Below are 11,229 nucleotides of genomic sequence, written 5' to 3'. Positions count from 1 at the left end.
AGTGTGCTGCAGGGGGTGAGCATCCCTGGGATCTCAGCTGCCTGCAGCACCGCGGTCCCTGCGAGCTGTGGGAGCGCTGCGAGGGCAGAGCTCTGGGACTGGACACTGGAGAGGTTTGTACAGAGTGCATCCAAGGCAAATGGAGCCTGGGCTAGGATTTGTGGAGAAGGGACCCAGTGGACACAATATTGCAGGGGTTATTGCCAGCTCTTCTTTATATTTGTCCTATTCGCTGCGTCTTTGTGCTGTCATGTTATTAAATATATATTTCATGTTAAATGGTTCTACAGACGTGCAAAAAGCCATTTCAGTGGAAAGTGAAGGAACATACTGAACTATAAGTGCAAAGAAGAGGTTGCCATCACACAAACTTCCACTGAAGGGGTTGGAGTTCACTGGCTGGAGTTCCTCCTTCCCTGCTCCCTGTTCTATGTAAGACCTTGTTATGGGCCATCTGCAAGAGCTGAAAGTGAAAATTCTGTCCTGTGCTACTTTCTCTTCCTCTAAAGATCAGGACACTGAGAATAGCCCTGGGTTTGAAGGGAGCATGAGAGGCCACCTAGAATGTGTTCTAAATCACAGATGTCCATCCTGGCTTAAAAACAGCTGCTGGCAGAGATGCTGCATCTCCCAGGCAATCTGTTCTCCTGCTAAACTCTCCGGACTACTGGAAAGATTTCCCTGCTATCTGCCACAAAGCATCTCTTAATGCATCACACACCTCATCCTTTCCATGCCTACTGCTGCTACATCTGCAGCCAAATGAAGGCCACCCCAAACAAGCAGGAAAGGAATTGGAGGCAACACAAAGCAGGAGTCAGACTTGATTTTATGTGCCTGCCTTGCCTGGGGAGATCATTCTGTGTTCAGCCTAAGCCGGCAGAATTTAACTGGAAGTCAAACTCCTTTTGTTTATTTAATGCCTGGATGGCTGAGTGTTGCTTCTTGGGCTTTGGACCTTCTTGCTGTCTGTGCTGGCTCATGGAAGTGTCCCTGACACCAGTGCTGTTCATATCAAAGGAGTAGCTCCAGTGTTCTGGGTGCAGCAGTCTCATGGTAGCTTTGTACCTCTAAGTGGTAGGGGCAGGATGGCAGCCACTGCAAAGCACATGAGCCTGTCCCACCATTATCTCAAGAGATTTTCAGCATTTCACTCACTTTCTCTCCTTGGTGTCTTCATTTTAGTGCATGAAAATATTCCAAGTATCTTGCCTGGTCAATGGGAGAATCCTAAGTTTCATTTTTCTTTTTTTTTTTTTCTTGTGAGTTTTTTTCAAGCTTAACTCTCCTAAATAATGACTAGGGAGGAAGACAGTGGACTAGAACAGACATGAAGGAGTTTGGACAACTGTCCTAAATTAGAGGACAGGTTTGCTTTGGAAATCCTATATGCATCACACTCTGTTACAGAAAGTTGGCTTTAACAGCAAATCTCTTACAGCAGGGTGTCACTTCTCTTCCACAGATTACTTGAAATGCTTTATTAATTCGATGACCTTGTGGGCTCTCAGAAAAAGCCATTTCTCAGTGTTTTGGGGAAAGAGAACTTCTCTGAGCTAAAGGGATTTTTTTGTTGCTCAGATTTATTGCTTGGCTGACTTAATTCACCATTCAAACACGATGATTTTTAGCTGCTGGGCAGTGGGCCTTGCAATGTTGAAACTAATTAACTGCTGGAACTCTTCTGAGCAAGGCTGTTTCTTACTGGGTTTTGGGGCTTTTTTTTTTAATCCACAAAAATAAAGCAAACACGATCCTTGGAACACAGGGCTGCATGGATATGGTATCAGCACAGACCCAGCCCCGTGCTGGATGACTCCCTGTCGCAGCTGCCAGCTGTCCCCACTGCCAGTGTGACACCACACAAAGGTAACAGGAGGAAAGAACCTTGAACCTCATAGCTCAGAAAGACCCAAAGAGCTGCAGTTCCTGCTGGCAGAACCTCATCAAAGCCTTGGAAGGAAGAACAAGGAAGGGAAAAATGAGTTGTTCTTTGCCAGGATGCACCTGGCTGCAGGAAATTACTGGTTCTTATCCCATCAGGGACTTCTGCTCATCAAAATATTTTCTGGCAAAAGTTTATAACCCCTGCATTATTATCCTGGTGATGTTTAAAGATAGCATAAAAAGTATAGACTAGAAGTCTAGTCTAGAAGCTCAAGCAGAGACAAATTCAGTGTCTGTGTGCTCCTTCCTACTGTGTTTTTGCAAAGCATTTCTGCTCTGCTCCTTGCTCTGAGTCCATGTGCAAGTGAAATACAAATTGCTGCTGCTCACTGAAAGCAGGGAATCCCTCACTGGCTCCAGGGAGCTTCCCATCCATCTTAGTTCCTGACAGTTTGATTACCTGTATCATCATTTTTAAATGCAGGGCTGCAAATACCATTAGTGGTCATACAGCATGGCAGCTCTCTTGACATGCCTCAGCCACAGTGACCTTCCTGGACTGGCATCAGGGAGCACAGGCCAGCCCCTCTTCCTCCTGTGCGTTTGGGCTGGGAGTGTCAGCCCCAGGTGCCAATTCACCTCTATCTCATTGTCTTCTTCCCTGCATTTCTATTCCAATATTTCCAGGATTTCCAGACTTCTTCTGAAGCCTCACAGTCTAGTTGCTCATTCCTGAAGAACAAGAGTATAGAGCAGCAGCCCTGGGGGTGTGACCAAGGAAATCTTGTGTGATTTGACTTGCTCTGAACAAAGGGGGAAATGCAGAGGATCAGCAGCATGTGGGAGAGGAGACCTCTGCTTCCCATGGAGCTCACCTGGCTCCAGAAGGACCATGAGGTTTTCTGCCTGCTAATTCTCCAGGTGAAGCAAGGGGACAGTTAGTGAAGATTTCTCACAGGGAGGTTTTTTAATAAGAGACAACAGAATTTGGTGGCTGTGAGGGTCCAAAATAGCACCTGGGGATGTACTCATGAGCTGCTCCATCTCTTAGCTCTCAGCCAGAGCATGTTCCAGCATCCCCTGGCTTGGAAAGGTGTCCTTAGATGTGAGGTGAGGGTTCACAGTGACACAGAGTCCTCAGGCAGGTGCAAAGCAGAGCTGCTTCATTCCAAAAACCCAGCCTCTTTAAGCAATTAGCTGGTTATCAGCTACATAGTTTGAAATCATAACAAACATAATTCACCCAACCACCATACACCACGATGTGAACCTGCAGTGGTTACATAACTTGTTTTTCCACCCCTAATTCAGCTGAGTCACTTTCCCACAGTCCTTTTCTACTTAGCCAAAGTAGCAGCCATGAGCTGTGATTTTCCAAAGCCTCCCTTTTGTAAGGTTTACCTGTATGCAACACTTAGAGGCAGTGCAGGACACAGTCAGGGTGTGAGGGGACAGTGCTGGGAGATGAGCATGGCCCCTCAGCCATGGGGACAATGGCATGGACCTGCTCAGTCCCTGACATTCCCCAGTGCTCCAGTGAAGCCACCCCTGGAAAGCAGCACACATGGTCCATGTGTTTTTCCCTTTGCCAGCCATCCCTGCTGCTCTCTCCTTTTCCAGGGAGCACCTGTGCTTTTCTTCCCTTCAAACTGTCCTTGGAGTGATGCAGCAAAGTGCCAGGTGTGTTTTTGCTGCTGCTCTCATCTCGGCAGTGAAGGCTTTCCTTTGTTTAGCTGAAAGGGAGTCTGGGTCAAGGCTTTTTATGTGCCAAGCAGAATCCAAACACAAGAACACGCAGGTGAGCTCAGAGCCAGGATCTGGGCTGGCAGTGGCAGGAGGGGCAGCAGCGTGCTGGGGACCAGGGAAACAAAGGGAGATGGGGATGGGATGGGATAATGGGATGGGATGATGGGATGGGATGGGATGGGATGGGATGGGATGGGATGGGATGGGATGGGATGGGATGGGATGGGATGGGATGGGATGGGATGGGATGGGATGGGATGGGATGGGATGGGATGGGATGGGATAATGGGATGCCATGCAATGGGATGCCATGCAATGGGATGCCATGCGATGCCCTGTGGTCCCTCTCCGTGCCGTAGCTGGGCGATGGGGGCACACAGCAGCCAGGCAGCAGTGCCCAGGGCAGGAGCTGCTCGCCTGCAGCCCCGCTAGAGGCAGCTCTTGGTTTGCTGTGAGCACGGAGCACAGCCGAGCGCTGCGCTCCGGCAGGAGCGATGGAGCCGCTCCCGCTGCCCCGACACGGAGCCTTTCCTCGCCCCAGCCCACCCGGCTCCCACTGCACATCCTGCTGCTTTCCTCCGCACACAGCGTCTTAAAGCAAAGAAACCCCCGCGGGAACCAGCCCGAACCCAGAGGAGGAGGGGTTGTAGGGACAGGGGGATCAGGGGGATGCAGGGACAGGGGGATCAGGGGGATGAAGGGACAGGGGGATCAGGGGGATGCAGGGACAGGGGGATGCAGGGACAGGGGGATCAGGAGGATGCAGGGACAGGGGGATCAAGGGACAGGGGGATCAGGGGGATGCAGGGACAGGGGGATCAGGAGGATGAACTCCGCACCTAGCAGCAGCGATATCCGAAGGGGAAGTTGGAATTTGAGGTGCGTGCCCCCCTCCTGCCCGCACCTGAGCAATTCCCACCGCTGGCATCCTGGGGGGTAAAAGCCAGCAAGGAACGCATTTGATTTGTCCTTTTTTCCTCTGTAGACTAGCAGATCCAGCTCTGACTGAAGTATTTAGTGATCACAGCGCCTTAATTGCAGGGGGAAAACATTTCCTGGCGCTGAGCGCTGTGCCCTGGCTGGTGGGATGCGGGAGCAGCCTGGCAGGGCACGGGGACAGCAGCCACAGCCCGGCTGGCACTAGCCCTGCCACAGGGATGCCACCTGTGTGTCCCCGCCTGCTGCGAGCCCGGGGAGGCTCAGGAGAGCCCTCGGGGGCCAGCAGGTCCTTGGCGGGCACCCGCCCCTCTCTGTCGCACCGGGTGAATTCCAGCCTTGCTCTTTTCATTCCAGAGCTGCAGGAGAAGCGGCTTATGGTCACCTTAAAGGAATAAACGATGCATAAAAATATTCGATCAATTAAGCCAAATGATTTGGCAAGCGGCGGCTCCCGCTGTACCCATCCTCCTCACAATTGTCTCATTATCCTGCCCTAAATCAAGCTGTCACAGCTTTTTTTTTTTTTTTTTTTTGGCTTGGCGGGGAGAGGGAGGGAAGGAGGGAGCTGCTTTCCAGTGCTCACCTCCAGAATAGAAACCAGAGCTGGGAGCGGGTCACTGAGTCACGGAGAGCATCCTCCCATCCCGTTCCCCTCCTCATTAACCGGAGGAGGGAGGGAGGGACGGAGGAAGGAAGGAAGGAAGGAAGGAAGGAAGGAAGGAAGGAAGGAAGGAAGGAAGGAAGGAAGGAAGGAAGGAAGGAAGGAAGGAAGGAAGGAAGGAAGGAAGGAAGGAAGGAAGGAAGGAAGGAAGGAAGGAAGGAAGGAAGGAAGGAAGGCTGTGGCTCCACCTGGGACCTGTGCTGCCTCCAATGCCCTTCCCAAAGCCTTGGCCACTTGCTGTTGCTGGGGAAGCATCCCAATAAAGGTACACAGCTCGTCAGTGGGGCAGGAAGGTGCCCAGGGATGGGGTCTCCACCCTTCTCAGGTGCCTAAATAAAGGGGACTTAGATCCTGCTTGCTCCCATTCCTGCCATGTGCAAAAAGTGTCTGGAGAGCCTCTTCTTGCCTCAGCTGGGACAAAGGCACTTGGAGCCCCTCATTTACAGGCACACCTGCACTGGGTAATCACAGCAGGCCCTTTTTACCAAAAACCTATAGATGATTGCATCAAGAGGTTCTTGAGAGTAGCAGGTCCTGGAGGGACTCTATGTGTGAGAGCCCCAGACAGCAAACGTGGAGCCTTTCACTATTTGTCAGTTAAGAGAGAAGCAAAATCTGTCTCTTTGTTTCATAGGTCCTAAAGAAATCACCTGAGGACCCATCTCCTGCACCCTCAGGGCAGTGGAGCATCCCTCACCCTACACACAGGGAAGCCCCTCTCAGGAAGAGTCATTCTCCTCTGTCCTCCCTGGTGACACCCTGGATACTGTGCCAGACCTGTGTCATTCCCCAAGTCTGCTAAAATAATTAATGTGAACCAATTATTATTATTTCATTAATAAATTAATTAAAGATCACTGCTTCACTCTGCTGGGACAGTGAAACAGCTGCATACTCATCTGTTCATGTGAGCACAGCCAGGCAGACAGAACATCCCCTTATGCTGCCTGCCCTGCACAGAGACAGCCCAAAACCAGACCTTTCCACCCAAGAAAATTTTCAACCCTAAAAGAATAAGGAGGGGACCATGTGGAGCAAACACTGACCCTTGCATGCAGAACTGCTCTGGATGGAGTTAACAAAAAATGTGTTATTTTGTCCTGCCAGCAGCAGCCCAGCAGGGCAGGGCAGGGATGCTGGTGGGCTGGCTGGGACCTTGCTGGTCCCTGGGACCAGCAGCCACCCCCAGCTCGGCTCTGAGCAGCTCTCTGGTGCCATGTTCAATCCACACTGTTTGGTTTTGTTGCCTTTTTAATGCTGTCAAAACATGAGATGCTCCTGCTGCTTTCACAGCCTTGCTAATTGGCTGCAAAGAGCAGATTTCTTTCCACATTACAGCTACTTTTGAACTTTGAACTTGCCTTTAAAATCCAATTCCTACGAGGGTTTTTCCCCACCCTCGGCAGGGCTGTGAAGCAGCACAAGCACCAGCTCACTCCCACGGTGCTTTTTGGACCCTGCAGGGATCCCACAAGGGATTTTCTGCCCTCATGTTCTCATCGTGGGCTCCCCCAGCCTCTGGCATCTCTGGAAACAGAGAACTGGGGAGCACATGTCAATCCATCACCTGGAAAATGCAAGCAAGACTCTCTCTGGGGAGCAACTCTTGGGCTGAACCTCCAGCAGATGCTGTGGTATCTTCAAGCTGTCCCAGTCCCACCTCCCTTCCCCATGCTCCAGTGTCAGCTCTTTCCCCTGCTGAGCCTCTTGGGTCACAGATGTGCAGGTAACAGCTGGGGCTGGTGCTAAGTGAAGCTCAGAGTCACAGTGACCCTGTGCCCCTGCCTGGCCCCCCCTGCCCAGTCACCTCTGCAGCTCAGGTGCTCTCAGCCTGTTTTCCAGCTCTGCCAAAGCCAGGAACAATTTCAGCTGCAGGGCAGGGTAGGAGCACTCCTGATGGTACAGGCCTGGCAGGCTCTGGTTTTCCTTAGATGAGGCCAAACAGGAAAAGCCCAAATGAATCCAGCAGCAGCAGGAGCAGGGCTGGTGATCTAAGATGCCTCCAGGCTGAAAGTGCAAACCCCTCCAGGAGGGCTGGGAAAACCACTTTACCAGGCTGGCTTTGGCCCAGCCCCTCAGCAGAGGTGATGAGAGGAGGAATGGGGGAGCTGGACAAAACCCCCTGAGCCCTCTCTGGTCACCCCTGAGCCTGCACTAATGGAAAGCCAGGCAGTGCCCAGGATGGTGCCTGCACTAACACACACTCACAGCTCCAGGGTTTGCCAAGACCCTGTGGCTCAGCCAAATGAGCCTGAGTTTGCAAGGAGCTATTTGCCAGAACAGAAAATGTTGATCTCCAGCACATCCTTCACTCAACAGATGTTCCAGGTCCTGCTAAGCTGCAAAAAGACTGACCAAGAGCCCCTGATGGGTGCAGATGATTTCAGCTCCATTAGTCATCAGTAACAACCCAAAATGCTCTGACCATCCTGAACCACAAAACCAACCTGCTGCTGGGCAAGGGGCCAGAGCCAGCACTGGAGCTGCTGGGCATGGGGAAGGAGAAGCTGGAGCTGCATGAAAAATCATGGCAGAAGCACCCACAATGGGAGCAGTTGGAGCAACAATTCAGGGTTTCTGCATTGCTTGGTAATTTCAGATCACAGATGGAAATCCAAGAGAAGCATCTCGTAAATCACACGGTCTGTGGTTTTCCCCTTTTCCCCTGCTGTGTTATGATGGAAAATTGCAGTTGGTATTTCCAAAAGCCATGAAATACCATGCAGGGCCTGGCAGGTTCACATCCAGCTGAAGCAAACTCCACTCCAGCATGCAGCTTGCCTCCAAAAGGGTCACTGAACCCAACAGCTGTGTTTTGCTGTCTGGAGTTTGCACCTTTCCCCAGCTCGTTGGGCTGCTCTCACCTTTTTCCCATCAGCATTGATTTAGAGTTGGTTGTGTGCCAGCCTTGCACCCCCTGAACACAACTGGAACTGGAGGATTCCTGATGGAAGACAAGGAAACAGCCACAAAGAAGTGGCATTTAGAGTAAAAAGAAAGGGATGTTTTTAATATTCTGCAGTAAAAAGGGAGAAGATGAAAACTTTTCTAAGAATTACCACGCAGCACCGAGCAAGAGAAGATACTTGGCCCCAGAAGTTTTTTCTGCTGCTGCCTCCCTCCATGGCCAGGATTAAACACAGGGAGTGCCACAGCAGAGACACAGACAGCACTTGGTGCCACGGCTCTGCCTCCAGAGCCACACTCTCCATCTGCTCAGTCCCAGCAGCACAGGGGCAAATTGTCACCAGCACAGCAGTAAATTGTCACCATCCTGCCCTGATGCTTCCCTGCTGCCTCCCACCCTCTCTGAGCCCAGAGGCTGTTCCATTTACCCACAGGGCTCAGAGCACTGTCCCGTGGACTGGGAGCAGCAGCATCTTCATTCCACAGCCCAGGACACGCTGGGGTTGAGGATGTGTCCCCTTGATTACCCTGGAGCTATGCTAATGGCTTTCTGTTTTAATTACATGGAAGCCTAAGCATCCTGCAGGGGTTGGCTAATGCTGCACGGCACAGAGGAAGTCCTGTGCATCACTGACAGCCTTATTTTATTTTTTTGCATAATAAAGGAAAAGTGACACTGGGGACATGTGCCTTTTATGGTCTGAGGTCAGCTGCCTGCAGGTCCTGAGAGCAGTGAGAGGGAGGGAAGGAAGGCAAAGTAAACAGATAAATCCCTGGAACATATGGCCTGTGCTTGGTATCTTTACGCATGAGGCACCCCACTTAATAAAAGTTTAGGATGGAAAAGCCAAATAAAATTGATAATCTGCCCAGGGAGGGTGATTCAGATGAAGCAAGCACATTACAAGGGGGTGAGTGATTTACAATTTTCTTCTATTTGCGGTTTTATGACTATTACAGTTATTCTTGTGAATATAATTCATTACTGTGCTATTATTCCCAGAAGTGAAAATCAAAGGTTTATCAGCCGACACCGGCAAGCATGAAATACTGTCCCACACACAGCTCTGTGCTGGAATCAGAGCTCAGAGCCAAAGGCAGGAGCCAGGCTCACCTCTGCCATGCCCAGCTCCCCTCCTGGGACAGCAGGCAGCCCAAAGCCAGCAGCACCTCCCAGCTGGGCAGGGAGGAGGCAGGGAGCTGTGTGACAAACATCTCACCCTCCAAAAGATGATGGACACGGGAGGGGCTCGGTTATTTGGGAAAAGGTAACACCGGTGAGTGCCCTGCTGGGCAGGAGCAGGCAGGAGGCATCCACAGGAGCTGGACACCAAAGGGATGGACATGCTGCCTCTCCTGGGGGCATGGCAGGCTCCCAGGGATCCCTCTGGGCTCAGCATCCCACTCTGCTGCCAGGTTCTTGAAACCACGACAGCAGGACCTGGAGCAGGAAAGAAGACAGGGTTTTATTTAGATTAACAGCTCTGGCTGGGAGAAATGGACTGGACCAGGGGTTGATCCAACACAAAAGCAGTGAAGAGAGCACTGAAATGTACTTGAGGCTGCTGCTCAGTGGATACCTGATCCTGTAGCCCACACCTCACATAAAAGCCATCATTCCTGTGGTGTGGTTTCTCCAGCAGCAGCTGAAGCCCAGCCCCAGCCAGCTGCTGGTGCAGCTTGATGGCACAGCCCTCTCCATCTGCATCCTGTGGGCTTCCAGGCTTTGTCACTCCTGCATGCCAGCCTCAGCTGTGAAAACCAAGACAAGTCTCTTCCAGCCCCCTCTGTCTTCTCTTTTCAACAAGTTTTGTCTGAAGGGCCACACTTTTGACAGATCCTCATCCCAATGGCTTTGCAGCACTCCAGATGTGCCTGACATCCTGCTCCAGCACCAAGAGATACCAGCTCTTGAATAAAAACACATCCAGAAGCTGATGGCAAAGAGCTCTGCACAGCACAGAGACCCTGCAATAATCCCCAGTGAAGAGGAGAGGAGAGGAGAGGAGAGGAGAGGAGAGGAGAGGAGAGGAGAGGAGAGGAGAGGAGAGGAGAGGAGAGGAGAGGAGAGGAGAGGAGAGGAGAGGAGAGGAGAGGAGAGGAGAGGAGAGGAGAGGAGAGGAGAGGAGAGGAGAGGAGAGGAGAGGAGAGGAGAGGAGAGGAGAGGAGAGGAGAGGAGAGGAGAGGAGAGGAGAGGAGAGGAGAGGAGAGGAGAGGAGAGGAGAGGAGAGGAGAGGAGAGGAGAGGAGAGGAGAGGAGGTAAAGCCTAAAATCAGTGTGTCTGGGCCAGACCAAAGGTCTCTTCAGCCCAACATCCCAATGCTGATTCTGGAAGAGTAGATGTAGTGAGAGAACAGTCTGGAGGGACATTTTCCTGGCATCCTTCCATCTGGGTCCCAGAGCTTGTCTCAATGCTTAATAGCTCTTGATGGGTTTTTTTTCTTCCTAGAATTTGTCTAATCACTTTCTGAAGCCTTATAAAGCTTTGGCATGTCCAGTATCATCTTGTAATTAGTCTCCAGCCAAGGACATGCTGTGGGTGGTTCAAAGGCTCAGTCTGTGACACTGGGATCTGAATCACGTCTGAGGGTGGGAAACACAAACACAGAGGCCAGGAGTTTACTCCTCATCACCACCAAGTGTCCCAGTGGGAACAGAGTTTCTGAAGTCTGAATTGCTTAAGAGGAAATAAAACCAACACCAGCTGCCTTGTCAGAGTTTGTCCTCAGCTCTCTGCCTAAAATATGTGCCACTCCCTAGAAGTGGCACATCCCAGTTGAAGCTACCAGGATGAGCCTGAATTGCTGTTAAACTGCTTTAGATCAGGAGAAAACCCAAAGCCCAGCCTTTGATAGATGTGCCCGTTGCACAGGGGTGAGCTGTGCCTCTGCCTGCCTGCACAGGGAGCACATGGCACTGTGCTGAGAAGGGCAGTGTGATAGAAAGAAGTGACCAGCCCAGCACAGCCTAATGACAGCCCCTCCTACAGCCCCTCAGGCTGGCAGTGCCACTCAGGCTGCTCTCCCCATCCCATCTCCCCAGCCAAGCACCAGGCTGGGCTGTCCTTGGCTTCCCAGCTCTGCTGGCAC

This window comes from Oenanthe melanoleuca, chromosome 13, assembly GCF_029582105.1.
Source record: "Oenanthe melanoleuca isolate GR-GAL-2019-014 chromosome 13, OMel1.0, whole genome shotgun sequence".
Taxonomy (NCBI): Eukaryota; Metazoa; Chordata; class Aves; order Passeriformes; family Muscicapidae; genus Oenanthe; species Oenanthe melanoleuca.
Note: the sequence above shows the minus strand (reverse complement) of the source record.